The sequence below is a fragment of the Seriola lalandi genome, unplaced genomic scaffold (genome assembly GCF_002814215.2).
Source record: "Seriola lalandi dorsalis isolate HSWRI2012SDOR001 ecotype SW California unplaced genomic scaffold, Sedor1 jcf7180002054360, whole genome shotgun sequence".
Lineage (NCBI taxonomy): Eukaryota > Metazoa > Chordata > Actinopteri > Carangiformes > Carangidae > Seriola > Seriola lalandi.
The window spans coordinates 441,352-466,611 of NW_019524913.1; the positions used below are offsets into that span (position 1 = coordinate 441,352).

At 41.5% G+C, this 25,260-nt stretch overlaps 2 long non-coding RNA genes across 2 annotated transcripts; one reads left to right on the plus strand and one right to left on the minus strand.

Moving 5' to 3' along the window:
- On the plus strand, positions 1–23,889 carry LOC111656571 (uncharacterized). The gene is made up of 3 exons (XR_002760877.2): positions 1–167; positions 6,331–6,526; positions 23,072–23,889. It is a non-coding gene; the product is annotated as an uncharacterized LOC111656571 (long non-coding RNA).
- On the minus strand, positions 22,517–24,892 carry LOC147819013 (uncharacterized). Its single transcript, XR_015437379.1, has 4 exons — positions 24,709–24,892; positions 24,328–24,375; positions 23,921–23,995; positions 22,517–23,151 (listed from the first exon to the last, which is right to left on the minus strand). It is a non-coding gene; the product is annotated as an uncharacterized LOC147819013 (long non-coding RNA).
- Positions 24,893–25,260: the final 368 nt, after the last annotated feature.

Sequence of the window (25,260 nt, forward strand, 5' to 3'; positions counted from 1 at the left end):
GCCGTGACGTCACGCGCCGTATCCCGAGCGCTCCCCTCAGCGCGTGGTCCTGGTCGCGAGCACATGGAATGAGGTCGAGATTTGTGTCTGGGAGACGCGCAACTGATCATCAGAAAAAAGGAATTTAAAATCGCTAAAGCTGCAACGAAACCAGCCAGAACAAGTCGGTAAGAGCTGTTTCCATGTTTCCTGTCGACTGCATTCACCGTGTTTTAACTAATTCTTTAATTAGACACATAAACAGGCCTGATGATATCATAAAGTAAATCTCTTTATCTTCCAATCTGTCTGATGAAAACTTCATTTAGAGCAGTAATAGTGAATGTGGGAGTGAAAACGACTTTGCAGAGGTTTAATCTGATGAGAATACACATATGGTGATACAACCTGTCTGAAACTATTGTTCTCAGGACAAGTGTTATTTTCGTCTGGCTTCTCTATTGTCTGTCCAACTCTACTGCAGAGTTTAGAGCTGGAGATGTTTAAAGCACATCTTGTGTTAGTCTTTTGTTGTTTCCGCTGATCCCACTGACAGATGCTTACTTTATATTCAATACTAAAGCTCATATTGTGTACTTTACAAGCCTTTATTCTCTATGGACCACAAAGTCTGGTGCAGCTTTAGGCATTGTTTTATCTCTGCTGTCAGTATGATAGTGCAGTTGTTTGGATCCCAACAAAAGATAATAAAAGGCATCTGTGATAGCATCAGGTGACACTCCGCTGAATTTATAGGCTGTTTTATGCATTATGGTGCGCTTGTTTGTGTGCAACAAAAAGAGAAATATCGTTTACCTACATTTTTATTTTCCTGGACTGTGAGTGCATATAAAAGCAGTTTCAGCAGAGATGGCGGCACAGCAGGTCTGAAATATATGATATATTGCCACATTGAGACATAAGAAGACAATAAAAGATTGACCTGGTGCGGATGGGTGGGCAGGGCGCTCTGTATATTGACCAGTGTGAAAGTGTGCTGTGACTGGCTGACCTGGGTTCAAGCCCCCATGACGATGTGCATCAATGCATCCTGGAGTTTTGTCCAATAAAACATCAAGTCCTCGTCCAAAGGAAGTGCTCTTATGTAATTTTGGCAACAAAGTTTGTGAGTTTTGCCTCAGGAATCAATACCTGGCAAACACAGAGGCATTTGGGTGAAAACAGGGCTCGATTAGAGTGAAAAGTGAAAGTTTTTCACGTGTTGTGGTTTCAAATAAGTGCCATTTTAACCCACTTTTCTGTGGTGACATTTCAGCATATAGACATGACCACATTTAGCCCTGATGTCTAAACCCTGACATCTTTTCACCTGCAAAGCACAACCTCATGCTTTATCACCATCGTCGTTACTGCATGAGGGTGTCATTGACAGCGTCTGGATACATACATTTTCTATTTCATAAGTTTCACATGTACTGTATTACATGAATCAAGTGCAACTTTCCAAGCCCAAACTGGCTCTGCGTCAGGTAGAAGTACTACTTTACAGTGCCTGATCTGACCGAAAGTAACCCCAGTTTGTGCCTCTCATGTGTTAGCATTACATTGGAGTCCCGGAGCTAAGTGTCAATTTTGTAGATGTTTGAATAACCCATAAGGTATTTTAATAATACTTAATACCGTTCTCAAGATATTTCCAGAATCCTCAAACCCTCCTCTAAACATGTGGATGAAAAAACTTATTCTGGGGCAGAATTTAAAAAGATTTTTAAATTGTTTCCCATGTTACAACTCTGTGACATAATCCAGAAAAAGATGGTTGTAGAGTTGTAACCCAGGAAAGTGTTGAAAAATCTTTTTTCACTGAGCAGTGAACATAATCTTTCGTCATCCGTATGGTTGGAGAGTTTCATCCAGATTCTGGAAAGTGTTGTTATCTTTAAGACAGAAGGACTGGCAAAGCTCTGTTACTCAAATGTAAGGCTAATGCGAGTACAAACTGGGGTTGGTTTGAAACTGTTTTCATGATACATTAATCTGATGATTAATTCCACCCATCATTTAGTTGACAACATGTCAGAAAATAGTGAAAAATCAATACTTTCCAGAGCTCAAGTGACATCTTCAAATGTATTGTTCGGTCTGACCAATGGTCCAAAACACAAATCATCTCATTGGCATTTTTGCTTAAAGGAGTTATTTGTAAGTTTTGCCATTGCCACATAGCTAACGTTAGCATCAACAGCGCTTTACTCACCAGTCTACAAGAAATGTTTTGAGTTCAGCATCAAACTTCTTTCAGCAGTGGAATTATTCCTCTGTAGCTTATGAAGAGGAGGTTTGGGCACAAAATCTGATGTTTAAAATAATATAAATATGAGATGCAGCAACAAGAAAATGCATCAGATTACAGTCTTTTGAGAGAGATAGTTTACAGTTGTTGGACTCAGCTCCTGGACAAAGTAGATGTTCATGTGTTTTTACAGTGTTCACTTCTTGGTATGAATGTCATGAAGGAGTCACAGTGAAGTCAGATCCAAAGGTCTTTTCTATTCCTGAAGTGAAGAAAGGAATTTTTATTTTCTGCATTGCTATGATTACATCAGCTCTTAGCTTGTCTGACTTTAAATCTTGTGAGGCCTTTTTACTCCTCGCTGGAGCTGTTTTTCAGTAAAAGTTGTGTATGTTAGAGCGTATCTTGGAGATCTGTGTGTTTTCCAGGCAAACTTAGTCTGAGCCAAACTCCACTGCCTGGCCACAACGACTGCACACATACTTTTCAGATACTTTAGAGGCCCAGGAATACATGGAGGTCTGCCGTTATGTAATCTGTGTTTTTCAGGGTTGGAAGCTGGAATAGATTAAAGCAGTTGATACACCCCAAGACAAAACTGTAGCCGCTTTCCAGTTAGACTTTTCTCTCTGGCTGTGTCTCATTTTACAGCATCATTACTATCCGATGACATCACTTTCCTCTTTGGGAGTACGCTGCCTCATTTGCACATTTGCATTCTCTCTCTTTCTCTCTCGCTCTCTTTCTGTCTCTGAGCTGTCTGAGTGTTTTTATTTGCGGTGACGCTGTGTTCGGCTGCCAGACTCTTGCCTGCACAGTGTTTTCAGTGTGAGACATTTTACCATGTGAGAGTGTTTAGGAGTACATTGCTTAGAAATGTGACACGTGTGCGTTTGGATTTAACCCCACCGAATGCTTCACATCAAACTGAAGTCTGAGTTCCCTTCACTTTGTGTAAGGAAATGTAAACTATGATAATACTGGAGTTATTGTGCGCTTTTTCCATTTTTCAAAAGGGGTTAAAAACATTTATGTGTGGAATTAGTGTCTAGCTTCACGTTGTTTCCCATGGCAACGGTCGACTGACATTTAAGACTTGGATATGCGCTGTCAAGTTTCGTGTTGTCCTGCCAGCTGTAGCACGTCGTAGCCCTGAAAAGGCAATGAATGTTGATACAAAATACTTTCCCTCCTTTTGTAATCAGCCCACATGGCATTTGTTATGTGCCACAATTTACTGTTTACAGCATTCAACAATGGGGAGGACCTATTGTGCTTTTAAGGTTGTATTCCAAGTAGGAGCTAGTGAGCAAAGCTAACTGGCTTTGCTTGCTAGCGTCCAGTTAACCCAGTTAGTTTAGCTTTTTAAGAGAAGACATGATGGAAATATGGCATTATGTTTGTTTAATGTGTTTATTTAAGGGAATGCAATACAGCCTCATCACTCCGCACACTTCTCTGTCTCCATTTTTTAACTCTTTCGTGGCTGCACATTTTTCATGTACGTCATAATTTATTTGCTAAGTCTAGTTTCCTTGCACTTTGTCACAATTTGCTTTTAACAATACGCCAACTTTTATAACCTCAGCCAAATGCACTTTTTCCAATATTTATTTATTTATTTTCATTTTTTTCCATTACTTTTTTTTATGCACAAATTGAAAATGGGCTTAAAAACAGGGGGATGGAAATACACTAACACTGACAGTGTTGTGTTCGTCCCACATTAAAGAAAGGGAGAGGTCTAGATAGCATTAGCTGTCTCTCTTAAATCTGTCCAGTTGTGGCAAATGACCTGACTGTTAAAGCTCATAGCAACATGTCTCAGTCCATATGGACCTTCTCTAATTTTGTTAAAAGCAAATTAAGGTACAAATTCATCACATTTTTACCTTGTAGGTGGTATGCATGGTATACTTTTTATACCCTCACTGGTGCAGGCAGATATGTACTTCAGATCAGTGTCTGACTTAAATGATCATTCTTGGCTCGTGTGCTGTGTGGAGTCTCAGACAGAGACCATTTGGAGCAGCGCTGTGGGGTGCTCACAGCGCTGTCTGGATGTTATGTAACTGTATTGGTCCCTCTGGTGAATGATGTCACCAGCTAACCCCATACGCTTTTGAAATATACATTTTTATAGTACAAAAAAATAGAAAGCTGAAGAAAACAAGATGTACAAAATTACAGCGATTTCACAACTCCTATTCAGAACTGTCTTTTAAGAACGTTTCTTTTTCGTCTTGAGTCTCTTGAGACATCCTGAGTAGAGGAAGCCCACATTACCAGAATACAGTAACAACACTGCATGTTATCTACACTCTCAAAGGTGCAGAGTTTAGTCTCTACCACATTAATGACAGGATTTTCTTTTTGGCACAAATCAACTTTTCAAGCTGCTGGTCCACCTACGTTCAGATGGAGCACTGATGGGAAGAAAAGCTGCTGAATACTGTAGCCAGTCAGCCTTTATTTTCTCTTTGCATGCGAAGGACATCAGTGCATAGAGCATTGTCATGCACTATATAGTAATGACCATACTTCTAAAAGCAGGATGCAGTGGCAGGATCAGCCAAAGGAGTTTCCCCTCAGCGTGGTGTCCTCAGACCTGGGAGGCCAAGTAGAGGGCAGGTTTCTGAAGCCAGGTCTTGGTGTAGGAAAGGAATCTTGTATCAGTTTACTGGCGTTACACACACAGAAGACACAGTTGTATATTGAAAGAAATCTACATCTTTTTCACAATTTCCTGCCATTTCATACATTAAATTAGTAATTAATAATGTAAATTATCGGGAATTTCAGCTCTTCCTGCTGCTATTAAAGGACAAACTATTTTGTATCTTGGACAAACTAGTTCATTAACGTTGACTGGCTTGGAGCCAGAGTTTTGATTGATGACCCCGGCTGCAGAGTTGTGACCTGCATACTGAAAATACCAGAAACGTGACATATGAACACTGATTTAAGTTGGCATTTTGGGACTGAACACTTTGTCTTTTAAGATGACCAGTTGTGTTACTGTGTTACTGTATTGCAGTAGTGATAAATGTTGCAGCATTGAGTTTAAAGGACTGCATAGTGTACAACAAGAGTGGGCAGACATGCTGTACATGTTAAAGAGGAATGACCCTCAATAGAAAAAAAACTATTCAAGGGCTCACCAATCAGTGTTCATGCGCATTAACATCTCCACCCTCAGAAATGGGAATTAAAGACCCAGAATTTAAATCAGTCGCACTGCACTGATGATGTTCAGCCTTGAGTTGCTCTGGCAGCGAATGAAGTGGATGTCATCTGACCTTCACGTAACAGAACTCAGTGTTCCCGAAGTTTTAAAACTGAATAAATACGCAGAGAAAAATCCTACCCTGATAGTGCCAAAGTCACTTTTTCTATCATGAATATTTGTGCTCGATCTGAACAGAAAAGTGCCAAAAATGTGTGCTTTTTTTTTTTTTTTGTAGGAAAGATCTTCCTCAGCCTCATTTTGGGCAGAAAAAAAGTGTAGTGAAGTGAAGTACTGTCTTCCACCTCTTAGACATGTAAAGTTTCCCACACAGAACCAGAGCTACAATAATTCTATTAAAACTTTGTCAGGTATTATGATCACATCTCGCCGTATCGACCAAAATGAACACAATCCTGCATTACTTCTTTTATTATCTACAAATCTACCTTTCTTCACTTGAGGAGAATTATCTCACTGTATGCGTGGACCTCCAAAGACTCGTTACCTCTCACCTTCAGCCTTCCTCTCCGTCTGAAAAGACACCTCTTTCGCCCTCTGCTTTCACCTGGACCTGGCTGATGTTTATGTGTTTAGAGGAAAGCACTGAAGTGTGGTTGGGTTTTATCTGAACAGATCAATGTGGCATGAAAGCAAGAGTTACTTCATCTTTAACCTCTTGAACCCCACCATGAATTCCCCCAGTTTCCTCTTGTCGCGTCAAAAGGTAGAAAAACTGGATGATATCGTCCCATTTATTCTGTTCCTGCTTCACTGAAGCTTCATCACACCTATATTAAGTTTTATGTTTGCACTATTACATCAAATGGAAAAATCAACATGCCTTGTGTTGTATTTGTGTGATTCACAGAACGAATTTCATCCCATGACGTCTCCCTCTCTTCCTGCTCCTCTGCTCACTTCCAAGTAGCCCAGCACAGTTTATGCCACCAAATGACACACTGCTATAAACACACTGAGGAGGTCGGAGTGAACCATCAATCACAGGAGAGAGGAAACGTGATCCTCAGCTGCTTGTCAAACAGTCCTCCTGTGCAGCTCGACAGGTAGATGTTGGCGCTGAGTGTGGCACTTGTTTGGTAGATCACATCACACACACACACACACACACACACACACACACACACACACACGGTAGCATGGAGGGCGACATCAAGGAGGAGGAGGCAAACCCTGTCCCACTTCCCAGGTTCTCCGGGTGAGATGAGTCACACACGGCAAACAATGTGTTTGATTTTTTTTTTTTTTTGCTGTCAGTTTACCTCTGGCATGGCGGGAGAGAACAGACACAAACTGTTTGACTGACCTACATACTGTGTTTATGTGTCCTGCCACTGTGCGAGTGGAAGGACCTGTATTTGAAAGGAAACATGCCCACACATTTAATAAACGTGTTTCAAGTCTCCATTGTCGAGCTGACAGAAGCGGGGAGGAGTGCGAGACGGTTAGACACCTTTTTTTTTGTTTGCCTGCAGCGGTGAGAGGTGAAGCCCACATGCGTAGCGATGATGCTAACTCTACGCAAACACGATGGCTGATCTGACATGTGTTACCAGTGCTGCCACATAAGCCCTTTTCACACATGAAAGCTGTAACGCCGGTGGCTTTGTCGGATTCCAACAGGTTCTGTAATGACTTTTTCCCAGTGGGATGAATCTGAAGGGGCCATGAGATGATTATCAGTGCAGAAAATATTTTTTTTTTAAAAAGCAACATTTTGGATTATAAAATTACACTCATTTTCTGAAGTTTCTGTCTGTGCAGTTTTGTCGCCTCAATGAAACAGTTTGAGACAAAAATATCACTTGAACTGCTCACAATCCCGAGCCCACGCCGCATTAAGTCTGGGTTGCTGTACACAACATTACAACTCCATTATGAATAAAGCTGCAATATCTCTGCCATATTTAATATCTGTGCCATATTTAGCACCTGATATGATAGCGGTGGAAAACAGTGTTGAGTTGGAAAATATAATGAATATAAGATAATCCTTAGTTTTCTCACTGGCGGTTACAGCAATAGATTTTAAGATATTCATTTGTATTGATCCCCTAATAAGTTTCCAAATCAGTGTCATCATTTATCAGCCTGTTCCCGAACTTGCAGAAAAAGCCAGAAGAGTTTTGTAAGCGGGAGTAACAACGGGTACGTCAGCTTCCTGTGTCAGAGCGAGAAAAAGGACGACATAATGGCAGTAAGAATGTATAGGTTTTGATGCAGTTGTCAACTGAGGGAAATAATGAGAGAAGAAAAGATGATTTAATTGGACTCCATGTTGCGACTCTCAATACCACCATCATCAACAATTCACACATACGGGGAGCACATCAACACATCCAAAACTACAAGGAAGAGAGGCCCCTTTAGTACAGTTTAAAAAGACAATAACTTTTAAATCGTCAAATTATTTTCCTATCGTTAAAAACATGTCAGTTGTGGGACAGATGTTTCACTTACTGCTGATTTCTGGAGCAAAACAAAACAAGAGCTCCCTCCCAAACGGAAGACGAATTAGATATTTATTAGAGAGAATATAATAATTTGGCTGCCTGCTCGCATAAACTGACTGAAGATGTTTGTGTCTGTTGTGGTAGTGACGCTCATTTAAATCTTATTTGATCACATGCTGTTGCCTGTCTAAAGCATTTTGCAGGAAAATTTGTCTCATTTCCTCTTTTTCTTTTCTTTTTTTTTTCTTTTGCCCCATGCAACAAGGATGAAAAATGAATGAATGAACACATTTTTAGAGACTGATCCAACATGCGTAGAACGTCCTGTTCAACTAAAAGCTCATTCATAGAATTTCGTGGTTTATTAGCGCAATTTCATTTCCTTTTTATGCATGAAAAATTGCAGCACGACTAACGGAAAAGTAAAATTCTCCACACATTGACTCTGAATGAAGTGCATGTCAACACCAGCGCTTCCCCCACCTGTGAGTTACACACACATTCTACTTTATTTATTGCAAAGAGAAGCAGACAGTTCAACACAGGATCACATGCAGTTTAATGATCATTAAAGCACCGTTGATAAAATATTAATAGTGTCTTGTCAGTGCCAGCTCCCTCCATCACTCGCTCATCAGGGGTTGGAGGTCAGACCGCTGCCTGTCTGGGGGAATTCATTAGACTGATTAAAAGTCCCTGCAAAAATGTGATTGTAGTTTTACTCCTGCGGTGAAACTGCTCTGCGCAGTGTCGTGGCAGTGGAGGAGGTCATTTCGAGGTGAGATCAGCGGGTCGTTCCATCTTTAGGTGGGAACGGTTTTCTTTCTCCTTTTGTTGTTGTTGTGTTATTTAAAGCAGCTGGTGAGCAAGTGTGAAAGCTGCCGGCCCTCCAGGAGGGGGCACGACCGCGGCTGTCGTACAGTGCGTCTAGGCGTCGCGGGACATCCTCTGACACCTGGTCCTCACTAAACGCGGCCTGTTCAGACAGCCTTGGGTTGTCACTCACTATCAGAACACCTTTAGACCAGTCAGGAGTGATGCGTTTGCTCATGACAGGTAGCGCTGAATTCAGATAGAAGGGAAGAGGAAAGATGCAGAGGTTTGTGTTTACAGTGACATTTAAATGTTACGGTTTTAATATGTGCAACGCTTTCACATGAAATGAACGCACTGATTGGATTTCGAGGTATTTCCGAGTGCATTCCCTTCACACTTCAGAGAGCTCGGCCTTCGTTCTCTCCCGCTTGGGTCGGACGGGGACTCTCGGGCGCGCTGATCCCCTCCCTTTTGATGTGCGGACTGTCCGTCCCTGGGGTGGTTTTGATTGCCTCTTTACCCCCCCTCCTATGTAAGTCAATAGGAGCCAGCCTGCCATCTGTGGGAATTGATACCTCTGCTGAATCATACTATTAAAGTGCTCCTCCATCTTTCTTTCCACTGTCTCCGCTCGCACCCTCTCACCCCTCTCACCCCTCCCCTCTCCCTTTTTCTCTGAAGCTGGGCTGAGGGGACAGGTCTTATCTTACTGCTGGAGATGCAGGAGACGTGTCTGCCAATTGGGGCTAAGGCCGTGTTCAGACTGAAAATAGCAGCGCGTAACAAAATCGCGAGGGTCTGCGTTGGTGTGGGTGCTGCTGCAGGTACTGGTGAGGAGAAATATGGACAAGGAAGTCGTAGTCGTTTTGTAGCACAGTAACTCGGGATTTTACTCTGGAAAGTTACCATGGCGAGGTAAAGAGTAGAAATACATTTACATAGCATGTATTCTTTCACGAATATCTGCTTGTGAGTACATGGTTGGTGCATTGTGGGAAAAACAGTGCGTCTTTTTTCCTGAGCCCTGTGAACCCTCTGCTTACACAGTGGTCTCACAAAACGGAGAGACCGAGAACTTGTAGAGTCGTTTTTGTTGACCAGGATAAATGTCAGTTGTTACTTGTGTGTGTTTCGATCTCCAGTCGCATCCATACATTTAAAAAGCCATTTCATTTAAGTCCATGTCGAACTGAGTCAGACAGTCAAAGTCAAATCGAGCTGATGTCATTCGGTCACTCAGCACTAAACCAGCTCCTAAAGCAAATGTTTATTTATTGGTGGGAATAATGGCAGATCATAAATTATGTCCCCGCTCCTGCTGTGTCACTTTTTCCAGTTATTCTTGGGGGACAGTTGTGAAAACATCGATAGTGACAACAGAGGGACAGAAACGGCGGCAAGCTGACACCTCCAGCCTCTAATGGAGATGCAGTGTGAGGAGGAGGAGGAGAGTTTGTACCACCGCTGACTTGTCACTGGGAACCCGGCAGGCTCATCCTGGTCCTGATTAATGGAGCTGTCTGCTGGGCCTCGCAGGGGAAAAAGCAGGGCTGTTTTCCCATTCACCGAAGCCCCCCGTTTGTCTGCCCACAACAGATGGGCCCCCCGGGGCCCCTGGCTCGTTTGCATCACCCCTGCCTTATGTGCTCAGCGTCCTTTATCTTAATCAGTGAACAGGTTCTTGAGCAGAGTCACCTGACCTATAGGTGACCTCTGTGATTCGTCCACCCTCACAAAGTTACCAGATACTCTAAAAACAGCAGCTCATTGCTCTGGTTTTCTCACGTAGAGATTGTGGCTTGTTTTTTGTCCACAGGAAACTGATCGAAAGGCGCCGTCCCATCAGATTCTTGTGCCGCGTGTCGCTACTGAGGCATTCAGATGCTACTGCAGTCAGTTTTTCTTAAGCAGCATTACTACCTCTCGGCCACGCCTCCTCTAAAGCGCACATTTTTTATAAATGATATATATAATTATACTTTTACATATATTTTGTAAAATTTCGGCAGCTGACAGGAAATGAGGGGAGAGGGATGAGAAGTGACAACCAGGGTTGCAGCACCTTTAACTCCTCTCACTCTTCACATAGTGCAGGATTGTGTCTCACTACACCTGTACTATGTAGCATTGTGCTGAAATCATCAGGCATTCATTGATTAACTGATCAACAAAATAAATCAAGAGCAATTTCACGAAGCAGTTAAAGTAGTTTATTAAGCAAAATGCCCAGAATTTGCTGTTTTTATCTTTTCAAATGTGAGAAATTGTGTGTGATATATATATATATATATATAGTTTTAAATTCCAGAAACAGTGATCAAAATTGGATCAGAAGTCACTATTAGCTCATGTTTCCTTAAATTGAGGAATTGGACTTGATGCCAGAAGAGAAAAAGTTGGACCAGTGCAACCTTATTTATTTGATCATGAAATTTAGGGCTGCACATTAAGGGGTTACTTTTAATTTAATTTGATTATTTGAGTCATAAATGTTAGAAAACAGTGGAAAAAAATTATTAAAAATTCCAGAGCGTCGTTGTGTCCGACCAACAGTCCCAAACGTTTTAGCTCCTTTGAAAAGTATTAGCTGCAGCTCTGCAGAGTTTGTGATGTCGTCATACTGTGTAAAGCTCTTCCCACCATATATAGGTACCATATAGATGTATGGATATATGATAATCCAGAGGATTATGTTTCAGCAGCCTCTCCGGCAGTAACGGCTTAGGGTCGCCAAACTCTTAGTTGCATGTGAGCAGCAAGTGGTCGATCCAGCACTTTAAAAGTAGAAGTAAAATAAGCCAATTAAACATTTTGTGGTTCCAACCGTTTTCAGTGTTTTTCTGTGCCAGATTTCCTTTCTTTTTTTTCTTTTTTTTTTTGAATAAAAATGATGCACTTGTACGTGTAAATCTAATCAGCAGGTTCTGCCAAATGAGCCAAATGCAGCACCAGACTGACAATTGCCTCGTCCCAGCAGCGCCTGTGCTCTGCCATGTCTCATGAGCCTTTCATTCACACAGCAGATTGTCTTTGTTTGTCTCAGATTTGTGATAAATTCTACATCTTGGATGACTTAGACAGGTTTCGAAACTCCCGGTTAATTGTTACAAATGTACAAATCGAATCCTTTGTGTAACCTTCAGATTTTGAGAAGTGAACATGTCTTATCCTCGTCTCTCCTCTGTGGTGACATTGGACATTGTTTCCTCTTCCTGCTGATGGTTGTTGTTCTTTTCACTATCAGGGAGAAGCAGGACGGGACTTTTTCAGTTGCTGCTGATTCACCACAGATTAGATTGCTGCCCCGAGTGTGAGATTGCTTGGTTTCACTTCAACATCACATGACCTGTTCATAGTATGGGTTATAATGCAGACCATTATATGTGGCTGTTCACACCACAGAATATCAATTAAAGGCTCTTTTATGTCTTATATCTTATAACTAATCGGCAGGAAGTAGTAGTTAGTGGTGTCAGGTGTCAATTTAAAACATGGGAATATGGATTAACTGGAAGCCTTATTTATTATTATTATTTTAATGGTTTGTCAGCAGAAAATAAAGTTATATAAGTAAAGTGAAGTGAACAATGAGAGAACAAAGTCTGGACTTCCTGAATTTAGAGTTGCCTCCCTTGTAAGACATCCTGAATCATTACATTGTAATGTTGTCCCAAGGCTTAGCCAAGTTTGTGCTCAGTCATAGTGTTAAGTAAACGTCATATCACTGATATAATTTTACCCTACGCCCCATTCATTCATTAAATGCTTGAATACATACTGGGTGGTTCGTTTACATCCTACTTCTGCTTACATGCTAATGTTGCTAACGGTCAATGGTGTTTACTAATGAGAGATACCAGCGCTGTGGTCGCTACTGTCATTATTAACAACATCATTGATTTTGCCTTTGTGTGTGATAAACAGTGCAGATTTCATCAGTTCAGTCTTTCTGGTTATTACAAATGTCTTCTTTTCTTTTTTTTGCATTCCTATTCTGACATCCAATGTTGCAAGACATTTTTTTTCCCCCCTTATTTCCTTACTTGTTCCTTCTGTTTTTCTGCCACCACAACGTGCATGCAACTGCATAACTGTGATGTCTGCCCGAAATTGGTCTATTATTTTCATTATAACTTGTAACTCTTACGTAATACGAGGCTGTTTCTAAAGCATTTGTGACTGATTTAATAAAGCCGTGACAGCCGACATTTGTTCCCTGATCATATTTAATAATGGCTTTCTCCCAATGATTATTTTCCCTGGAGGTTGAACTCTTGCTCCTCTGTCTGACCGGGGGCACCTTTACGACTTAGTGGGGAGTAAAACAGATGCTTCATTTGGGAGAATTAGCTCTATAAACTGATTATGGATTAAGAATAAGAGAGTGGAAGTCGATCCTGCTCTCCACAGGTCCCTGCTCACTTGCCTTCATCCTTGCAGTCCTGCGTCCCTTTTCCCCTGCAGCACACATCTGAAGTGTCACCAAAACTCTCCTCCCACCCGCTTTATTGGCCCATCCAGGCTTCACACTGCCAGGTGATCAGGCTGCAAAATACCAAAGGTTGCAGTTTTGGTTGCTTTACCTCTAGAAGGAAGCAGCTTAAAGGCTTGAAATCCGTCAGACTTTCACACCTCTGACACTGCCATTTGGCATCCACTAAATGCAGGTGACCGGATTAATTCCCTGTTCACTAAGCCCCGCCCCCCTTAGTTAGTTGTTGCTGTGGCTTCAGTTTTCTGTCTGTTAAAACAAGAACCCCCGAAAAAAGTGTGTTAAATATGCAACCCCGTCTCCATATTTCTTTGGTGGCAAAGTAATCACCCACTGGAGTATGTTCAGAGACGAGGTTTTTTTTAGTTTATTTTTTTTTATTATTTATTAATGAAACGTTTATTGTCTGAACCAGATTTGGCTAGGAGGTGGTTGGGGTGGACGGTAGCCGTATACAGCATATGACTGTCACACCGGAGACCAGGGTTCACATCCAGAGTCCTGTACGTTTAGACAACAAACGTAATTTGGTTAAAGCTAATAAACACACAGTGTCTCAAGTCACTGTGAACTTTTTCTGTGTTAAACCAGATGGATCTTTCCCTAACCCCTTCACCCCTGTATCTAAACATAACCCATCACTACTGTTCTGCAAGATCGGATATTTTGATGGAAAATAAATACACTTTTGATATTGATGTGACTATTGATACATTCAGTATCAATGTATGTGTAACTTACTAAATTCGTAAATTAGCAGTTTCCCCATTATGTTAACATGAACCCTCCATACTCTTTATATACGCTCTCACTGCAGCCCCCATGTACACCACTTCAGCATGCGGAGGAGTCCAATCCTTGACAGGCCTTTTGTTCCTATGTAGCTATGATTGGTCAATAGCTGTTTGGGGGAGGGGTTTATCAAACGGTCAGTTAAGAAAAATAAAAAAAAAAAACAACTTGCTAGTACAGGCCTTTGTACAGCTCATTCTTTTGTGATGATGAATGGTATGTTCGCAGCTGATCAGATGGCTTGTTTTCTTTGTCCGTTTGTCCGTAATGCCCTCACATGGTATTCCAGCCCACCTCCGTTTAATCTCTTTGGGCCTGAGCCAACTCTAAATGCACAGATCGCCTCTTTTCACAGAGACAGCAGTGTCAGCAGGGCTGTGCTTCTCCACTGAGCCCCCCCCTGAGCAGACCCCCGGGTCCCTGTCTCCCATGCCCTGAAAAGGAGGTTGAACCTGTGGGACCGGCGCTGTACAGCGGCCTGGTACTCATCAGCCGCTGGAGGTGTTTTGTCTAAAGCTTTTTCATTCATTTACTCTGCTGTGTGAGTGTGCCTTTAACATTAAACAAGCAAGGGCCGACGTGTAAATATTTAGCCTTCCATGTTTGAGCGAGTTCAAAGGCGGCTAAGGAAATGAATGGGAGACATGCTCCAACTTCTGCAACCCAGATAAAAGAAGCTGAATTAAATGTCCATAAAGAAACTTCACAGCTAAACCTACAGTTTCATTGTTGAGGGGCAGCAATTAATCACTAACTCGTCTTTTTAATGTAGAATAGAGGACACCAAAGCATCCAGTTTCTCATTCCCTCGAGTTTCCCACCACAGTTGTTGATTAATGCGGTGCCTCAGATTCTAGCTCCACTGTCCCGTAAAGCGAGGGGAGTTGTTGGTTATTACTCAAAATGACAAACATGCTGGGATGTGCAACGGAGCGGGTGAGCAGGGTGTGAGTGCCGGGTCACAGGTCATGTCTGAGGGGTATGAAAGGTCATTTTAGGCACGAGTGTGTTGTTGGAAAACACGGACTGGTTTCCGCTGTCTAGACAGTGCGGTCAAAGAGATCACAACCTTTTTAAAGCACTGGAGCTGTGTGAGATGGTCAGTTAATATTATGCAATTAGACTTCCTAATTTTGATTCCTTTTATGAATGTAAAAATCCCATGTGAAATGATTTTACAAGCTTTTCCCTTGGTGCGTTTGATTTTGAATTAGCTTGAGTTTGATATTGATGTGTGAATCTTCCCTTTCTAGAAGTTAATTTGTCATGTGTCACATCCGTATCTCTCAAGTACATGCCTAGACTGTTTCTGTTTCATTACAGCTTCTTCCTCAGCATGCGGAGCTTCAGCTGCTGCCCTCCGGGCAAAATAACCCACTTGAAATTCCTTGTGACATTTAGATAAATCAGACATATCTTCATTATCAACAGCATCAGATGGTTCACAGGTGGGTCAACTGGATGAACTGGCATCATGGGAAATGTCAAAGCTGTCAATGAAAAAGAAATGAATTTCAAAGAGCAGGAAAGTTCTTACAAAAATGTTTCGTAAAGTTTGAGCTCTTCGTTAAACACAGTAAATTCATGTTTCTCCCTAAATGAAACTGCTGTCAAAGCAAAGCGTGCACCTTAATGACAGAGGAGTCTTGCGTCATTTCTCTGCATCTGTTTGGAGCCAAAAAGTGGAAAGAGCAAAATTAAATTGTTCTGCCTGAGTTTTCTGAGAATGATAATAGTGTCATTCTTACAGCAGGAAATAAACACTCTTCCATCAGAACGCTAATGTGAGGCCTGGTTGTTCCTTTATTGGATTTGTGGGGGATGTTTCTTAATGACTGGAAGTGAAGATGAAAGAAGAATAAACGGGGTAAAATTCCATGAATGTCAGTGAGAACAGTCGCTCTTATATCACCATGGCCGAGTGTGACAAGTTGTCCGTAGGAATCATATGCCTCTTCCAAGTATTTATACTGTGTCATTCAGAGATTTCACACTAATGTACTAATTTTTAGAGGAAGTCAGTAAAACATTGCACACTGGATGATGGCAGGGGTTTTTTATCAAGTTAGTGTATGACCTAATGTGACCCTTAACTGACCAAAAACCTCACAACGGATCCCTATTGTAACATTAGTAATAAGAGGGGGTAGAAATAAGGTCCGATATGTCCGAAGCAAACGGATATGGATGCTTCATGTGCACGGTATTTTTAACTCGCACATGACCGGCTGCAATCTACGGTCTTTAATTCTCCCATGAAAAACGGAAGCAGTGGCTGCAGAGACGAAAAGTTCAGTCTTTTCATTGCGTAATACATAGCAGAAAATTTTTCGGTAATAAATTTGTTAAGTGCTTAATCATCAAAGTGAGTATTGCACTGACTCCACTGGCTTCACAAATCTCAATATTTTCTGGTTTTCTTGGTATTTTATGAGAGTAAATTGATGTGTCCCAAATGTGAGTTTGGGACAGTCGCTTCAAAGTAAACACAAGGGTGAACAGTGGAGAAGCATCGTGGTTTAAATTTTAATACATATTTCGTTTTTGTGAAATTAGAATTCATTGCAGCTGAAGCCGAGCTGATCTCAGCTGCCACACTTCATTAACAACAAAACCACATTTTACAGCCACCACCTCCAGTCTCTGGGTATTAGTGTTTGATACTCAAACGATAAATGTAGTCTGGTGTATCACCTCGAGAATAACATTCACTGCTTTTCCACAGAGAATCGGAAAACATCACTTTGAACTTGTCTTCAAAGGACAGAACAAACTAATATCCCAGAGTGTGCGTGGTGATTTTGAATAATGTCGGAGCTGTCGAGCAGCATGGAAATTAAATGTGGATCAGCAAAAAGATTTATGTTAGGAACTCCTGAACAACAAACTAAGCGTTAATACATTATTCATCTCGCTGTTGTCTGTGCTGAAATATACCACCATGGTCACGATATCACTCTCATTAGATGCAGATCATGTGACATCTTTTTTATGAAGAGGAAGTTGGGAAGCGCTCTGGAAAGGAACATGGCATGTTTCACTTAAGACCCTGTGTGTGTGTGTGTGTGTGTGTGTGTGTGTGTGTGTGTGTGTGTGTGTGTGTGTGTGTGTGTGTGTGGAGGCAAATGTCAGATATAAGTGTCTTATTGTTTACAGTCCGCTATTCACGAGAATTATGGCGTGAAAATGGGTCAAACGAGCCAAGTTTGTGTCCTAGTTCTTTAATTTGCAGAGGTTTCATGAAGGACGATCTGTGTTTTTTTTCTAAGGCCGTTTTAGCATCGTAAGTTCTCCAGTCTGAATGCTCCTGTCTCACTCCTCTTTGTTCTCGCTCCTTTAGAGGGTGGGGGGAAAAAGGGGTGACCATTCATTCTGGATCTGCACCTGTTGAGTGGAGCGTACGTCTTTCCCATTTTACGTCTTGAATTTACAGCCCTCAGCTGGAGGGACGACCTTTCACTCGGCCTCTATGGGGGAGCCGCAGCAGCTGTGATGACTTCACGGGCTCCTCGTCGTAAAAGACATCGAGGAGAGGAAGCTCTCGCTGCACCTTGAACCCGATAGCTGCCTGATTTGACATAGTGCTGCCATCAGCTGTTAGTTTCTATCGGATTGAACTGTTTTTCAAAGAAATAAAAAGGTGCATTCACTTCTCCTTGTGGTCTCATTTATATCTATTCATAGAACTCAAAGAGAGGCAGGAAGAGACCACTAAAATGCCCCCAGTTTTTCATATGTGTGGTCCTTGGCAACAGAAAATTGACTTTTTTTTTATTGGGGTTAGCAGCTGTGTGAAGAGAAACATTAGCAACGCTGACTCATTACAAAGAGTGGCTGAAAAGTCTCAGCCAATTTATCTCTGGTTTGGCAGTGAAAGACACATGTAGCACACTTATGAAGAGAAATCACTGCTTTGTAAATGGATGATTTTAGGAAGTGCCCCATTACGGAGACAGCTCCTCTAGCCTGCTGGCTTTCCTCTGGAGCAGCTGTCGGTCACCGTGTCAGTGGGTAAATCTCCCAAATACAGATTTCTAAAGAGCCTGGAGCTCTTTAGGAAGGCCTGGCCCTGAACTCAGCATCAAAGAGTTCTAAGTGACGAGGATCCCCTGCTGCAGCTGGAGATAGTTTCAGACATCTGAACATTATGTACGTCACATAAAATCTGTAAACAAGATACTCATCTGCAGCTTGAGATGTCTGTTTTTAGTGTTTACTCACAGTCTTTTCTGGCAAAGTGTCTCAAGATCTCACTGTGGTGGTCCTTCAAACCGAATCAATCCAGGTCAGACCTTTAACCTCACAGCATTGTTTCCGCTGACTATTGCCCTCACGTTTGTCGAGAGGTTTTTGGGTAATGAGCTTGTTGTCGATGAAAGATGGGTCACAGATCATCGTCGGGGCAGCTGGCTAGCTGCTGTGAGCATCGACACTGCTGCACATTCCTGCTGGTTCACGTTACAGCCGAGATATGAAGCAGCTGGAGTTGGATGAGTTTAGTAACTGGTGACTCAAAGGGGGCTGACGTTGCTTTCATTCAGCTAGTTAGAAGCAGCTCATTGCAGATCTTATATGCTGCTCAGCCCTCCGTGACCCAGTACCCAGTGATGTGGATAAACTGGGGTGAGGCGGAACTTTTACTGAATGACTTCTGAGAGCAGTGCCCTGGAGCGTTTGGTTGTAAAATTGTAGATGTTTAAATTTTCTTTTTTCCAGAGCATTTTAAGGACTTTTCATCCACATTGGCTTAAAAGTGGAGATTGAAAGTTCATTTTTGACCTCGGAAACAGCAGTTGACAACACAATCTTCCCACAGGGTCCATTTGGTAGCTGTTCCTTCATGGCACTTAATCACTCTTAGTCCTAGTAGCAGTTCCTTATCTGGGAGTTGGGAGAGAAACTGAAATATTTCAGAAACCAAATGTTATTATTTCATAGATACCTTTAATTTTCATCTAACAACATCATCAATCAGTCAAAATTTACTTTGTCCATTACTTTAGATCAAATACCCATAAAAATAATAATAATAATCCTCAACTTTGTTTTTCATGCTAATTTGCAAATGTTAGCATGCTAAGCTACATCTTTCTTTTTGAAAGAGGCCAAGCTTAGAAACGCGAATGTCCACAGCTGACTGACTGAGTGATGAAGTTACACCATTGGTCAGCTAGCAGACTGTTGATGTTTCCTAACTGGCTTCTGCTCTTGGTGCGAGCAGTTTCTATTACATCATCAGCGGGGTTTACAGGCAGTGTTGCCAAATTAGCATCTTAGATGTTAGATTAACCGGCTATTCAGACCCCTTTAGTGGAAAAAGCACCTAGCGACAAAACTAGCAACTGTTTGGACAAAATTAATTGTGAATGAGCTTCTAACCTGAGTGGTCATCTTGCATGTCAGTGTAGCTGGAATCACAGCACAGAGGTGGGTTTTAATTTATGTGTATGATGATTTTGTCAGACAACGTCGCGGTTATAAAATCAGGAGTTTAGCAGCAGTTTGGAAATGGCTTGGAAGTGAGTGCTAGTTCACATGTAGTCTTAGTGGGCTGTGTCTAAGTCCCTATTTCATTCTTATTCCATTGTCTGACAGAAAAAGTAAAAAAAAGCAAATAAGAAAAGCTTGATTGGGAATTTCAGCTGTATTAAAATACTGTATATGTGAGCACCGAGAGTAGGAGAGAAACAAACAGATAAAGGGTTGAAAACTGTAGTTGTTTACAGTAATTCCACAACTGGTTTCAAATACGTCCCCAATTTTGCACATTTACTATACATAACATGACCATATAACTCTAATCTATACCGCAAGAAGTATAGATCTATGTGTGAACAGCAAAAATAGGTAGTGTTGGAGGTGTTGTGGACAGACAAGTCAGAAGTTTTGATGGTAATTTATTGCTTTATTTAGGGGAGGATGTGTGTGTCTGGGAGAAGAAAGCGAGTAGAGGGGGAGAACATACAATAAACAGCATCCTGAGATAAAAGATAAAAGTATCTTTCCTTTCATGGTGTGTCTTTGTATTTTTCTTCTGCTTCTGTGTGTCCTCTGATACATATCCTCCGACCAAATTAATTTCACCCTTTTAAAATTTCTAATGAAGTTAAATCTGATTTGATTTGTTGTTTGATGGTGAGTCCAGCCTGTGTCTCTTCTGATACTGAGAAATCCTGCTGGTATCATGGCATTAAGAGTCTTTGTGGACAGCAACCAGCCGGTTCCCCGTGTGACCTATTGTAGACGAGACTATCCCTTCGAGCGCCGTTGTTCAAGTGACTGACCTGGTTTAATCAACATCAGAAGAAATGGGATTTCCCACAGCAAAACCAAAGTCATTGTGGGAAATGTCATGCAAGCTGTCCTGCATGCCTCAGTGTTTTACCAGCAGTCTTTGGTTACTACTTATCACATATATATATAGCAGTGATGCATAAATGAAAGTGCAGTATACCATCAGGTTCTGATCTGAGTGTGCAGCGCCTGCTTGTCCATAAGAGCGGCTGCATACTCTAAAGGTCCATGTGACTGACTTCATGTGGCACTTCATCCCGGTGCCAGTTTTAGCCATGCCGCCCTCAGATACCAAATTTCCACAAATAGGGTGGAATCACGTGACGAAGGCAGTGGTGGCACTGTGCCAGCTGGATCATGTTGGTTATAACCTCGCCCACATTCCTTTTAATACTCTGTCAGCCCCCTGGAAATACATTTTCACTGACACGTGGCGTCCCTGCTTTTACAGCCACTCAGCTGCCCAAGAAGTCGACCCTCTGTGTGAACCATATAATGCCCTTATATTGCACATGGGACAATGATGGAAGCACCAGATATGTCAGCAGTAAAAAGACACATAGCAGAGGAACTCCTGCTATGTGTCTGCTTTAAATGTAGCCCACCGTAGAAGTAGCTACTGTATAAAACCTGGATATTCTCTATTTTATTTAAATGCCCACCACCTACTTACTCATCAGGAGGAGTACTTCTTGTAAAAACAGCTTTACAGTATCTTCTGTGGCTCCAGAGGGAGTGTGAAAAGAGAAACGCAACACAGACTGGAGGAGTAGGGTTTAAAGTAAGTGGGCGGATGGAAGTCAGGGCTGCCTAGTGAAAGATGCTATTGAGTTGCACTATGGGAAATGTTTTTTTTGCAGCATGACCCATACTAGAGTCTAAAGGTGAGCACATAATGCCGCATCTATTGCTTCATTTTGATCATTCTTCTTCTAATCTGTGTTTCAAAATGTCCCAGAGGCACCAGTGATGGGATGTAATTAAGTGCGTTTACTTTATATTTCTTCTTGACTTTTGTATCAGAGGGAAATATTGTACATTTTTCATAACGTAAATATGATCAGCTTATAAAGATATGTTTTGTTATAGATAAAAATACCCAACAATTGAGGCAGAAGCAACCAGCAACCAGCAACCAAGCCCCACATTTTAATTAAGATGTTTGTGAATCCTGATTTTAGGCTGACAGACATTACAGTTGTTTTCTTTAAAAGAGTGTTCATGTGCGATTGACATGTTCCAAGGACAGTCTCTGAAGAACCTTTCATGCAAAAGTATCTCGTTTGCTTAAACGTCCCCACAGGACATGTAATATATTAAATTACGACTGTGGCGAACACATTTTCCACTTGCAAGCAAACAAGGTGACGTCCTCCGGTGCTGTTTGAACTTTCTCAAACGTGAGGCGACTCAACACCTTCGTCATACGATACGTTTTGCATTCCTGAGTGATTTTTCCACGACAGGCGTACACGTACAGCTCTAGGTGCAGTGACAGGAAACGGAGGAGGATTTTAGCAGTAACAGAGAAAAATTCCAGCTGAAAGCAGACTTATCCATTATAGTGGTGCTTTTTTGAAAATGTTTTGCCCCTTGGCTTTACAACCAGTTTGCTACTGTAAACTGTCACGTGGTTCGCAGCCTGAGGGCCTGATAAAACGAGCAGATAATCGCCAAGTTCATCAGTGTTTACTGTAGTTTTATACTATAAGAGCCGTCAGGGAACTGTGTTTAAAATGATGCACAGGACATTGACAATATTTTAGTTTGATGGGATTGTGTGAACGTAGACTCGGAGGCCTCAGGTTTGGTCAGGTCAGGTTCACCTTGTTAAAACTAATGCAGCCTAACACAACAGCCCTGCACTGGATCCTCCCTCATGAAGACTATAATGTTCAGTTTCTGAAAGTGTTTTGGAGAAGTGTTCATTCAACTGTATGCTCATTTTGGAAGATGTCATATGTACTGCTGCGGAACTGTATTGCATTGTATAAAGAGGTTATATAATGTAAATGTAAATATCGTGTTTCCGTTATTTAGACTACACTAAAGACTAAATGTGTAAACATTGTGTAGCCCCAGTGATAAGCTGTAACAAACCATGAGAAAATATATGTATATGATAAGAGGATTTTCTTTTCCTCATCTTTAAAGTGAAACTTAGACAGGAAATAACACTCAATAACATCTTCCTCTTACAAATGAAAAGTTTTATTCATCAGCATTAAAACACCCTGTGTCAGTTTAACCCACAGCCTCATTTGGTCTGGTATGACCAGTAGCTTCTGGTGGCTAATATTAGCTATATCAATACTCTTGTGTAATGGACATCACTTAGTGAGTTCACTTTCTGACTCTACTCTGCTTGTGCTGTTAGAATTTAAATTTTTACCACATTTACTATTATCCCATAATCCTCTCTAGTTCAGCACAGTTTTCATAGTTGAGCTTTAAAGCTACATTTATCCCTTTTGTTTATTTTTTTTTTCCTTAACCATTTGATCAGATAAAGTCATTTGTGTAAACTGTAACAAGTCATAAGTCTCATGTTTTTGTCTGCTGTTATCTGAATTTCACAGCAAACTTAAAACTAATACACTCCCAAGTCATAATGAGAGGAGTGGCTCATTTGTAGAGCTGAAAAATGTACTTGATAACTCGCATTATGAAACGAAAGTTTGGTCACATCAGTCATATCAGAACTCTATCATGCTCTTGTCCCTCTCTCTCTCTCTGTTTTGCAGGGTGGGTGGTGTTGCAGACCCCTCGTGTAGGCCAGGTCCGATTGCAGCTGTTGCACTCGTAGATGACTGAAGATACTGATCTGAATGGGGAGGATGCAAAGGTGGAAGCAGTCAGTGTTGGATTCGGTTTCACTGCATCTCAATGGAGGGCGCGCGTGCACACACACACACACACACACACACACACACACACACACACACACACACACACTACTATCTGCTTCCCCCTTTCTCTGAGAGGACACAGATACACCCTGAATGGGCCCCTGTGGTGCTCCTCACTGTGGTTGGGAAGTACCTAGTGTTACAACTGTCGCGCTGGTGTACTTAAAGGGGCAGTGCTGCTCACTTTCATTTGCCCTAAGCTCTGTTTTTAATGCTTTTCAGTCACCTTAACAGAGGGTCATATAGTTGGATGTTTGAGTTGGCGCCTTTAAATAGTGTGTGAGAAAGTGGAGTGCAGAAGGTGCTTTCTGTATAATATATGTCAGGACACTAAATGGACTCACTTGAGAGCTGAAGGAGACTCTTTGTATTGATTGGTGTTTGTCATATCATTAATAAAAAATATAAATTAAATGCGTTTAAATGTATCTTAATTTCTATAAACTCGATTGGAAAAGTGAAATAGAGAAGTGTACTCAAATTCTCACGACTCTCGAAGAAAAAAATGAAATTTGTTTTGCAATCGTTTCGTGTTTTTATTTGCATGTTCCATGTGTGTTATCTGAGCCTTTCCTGGCATCTTTTTTTCGACTTTGTTGAATGTTTTTGAAAAAGCTGCACTCTTGTCTGAATACATTTTTCACTCTGGCAGATGTTTACCTAGCGTGTGTGTGTGTTTCTTACAGTCCAACAAGCGAAGTGTGCTCATTACACTGAAGCTGGTCGTGTCTGCTCCGCATCGCTGCCTCCTCTTTACAGCTGCAGAGAGTGGAAAGCGTTCGGTCAGATCATGAGCTCCTCGCACTTTTCACAAGGGTCATTTTACGCACCCAAGACGCTGTATCTGCACTTATTAACTAATTCTAAGCAGAACACGCAGGTATCGTTGTTTTGATTCAGGTGTTTTCAAACAGCTTTATGTCTGGTGACACAGCTGATTTGGATCATTGAAGTTATTTGAGATATGTAATACACTTGAAGCAGTAAAGAATGATCACATAATAAAGGAAAAGTCTGGTTTATCACAACTTGGATCTTATTTTCATGGGTTTGACCATCACTTCAATTAATAGTGAAAACACTTTACTCACCAGAGCCATTGCTGAGATGTGGGAAAGCAGCAGCTTTGTGAGGGAAGTCTGATGGGGTGAGAAACACAGACCTCTGGGTCAAAGGTTCACCTTAACATGTAACATATCCAGATAACGATGGGAAAAAATCTTGTCTGATCACTCGAATATAACCACAATTTCACACCAAAGTGTGCAGCATTTCCTCTGTGGCTGCTTGAATGTATACATTCGCGTTCAGCCTGCTGCTGTCACCTTCCAACAATGTAAAGGAAAGATAAACAATGTTTCTGAAGGTCTCTTTGTTAAACTTGTCCTCATTGTGCAGCACAAATGTTCTTTATCTTTTACTAGTTCCCCTTGTTCTTCTTGTCTTTGAATGTACCGTAACAATCAGCTTACCTTTAAGCTCAGTTACCATCTTAATGCGAGTGCTACTCTGCTCTATTTTATAAGATCCTGTTAAATGAGGAAATTTCAAGTCCTCGTACCAGTAACCACAGAATGTACTGAATGGAAACTTAAATATATACTGACGCCACAATTTATTAAGAAGGAAGTCATTATGTGTCCACGTGACTGTGCAAGGTTAAAGTAACTCCATAAAAACCCCATAACACAAATCCGCATGGTCCAAAGCAGTCCAGAGTAAATGTCCAAATACAAAAAAAAAGAAATTTATGTCTTCCCTTCAACGCACAAAAACAGTATCCAGGAACGGCAAAAAAAAGGATCCGGAAGGAATTGCACCGGATGCAGAGCTGGGGGGTTAGCACTCTGGGCTAGAGTTGATCTCCGGTCCTCAGCTTCAGGTGTGATCCTTAACTTGGACGAAGTTTAACTTTAAAAGGGTTTTGTTTGTTTTTTTGCAGGCAAGCAGTCAAAAATTTTCCGAGCTCCTATGACTACCACCAGAAGCCTTTCTCCCACTTCCCCGCAAACATTTTCCCTCTC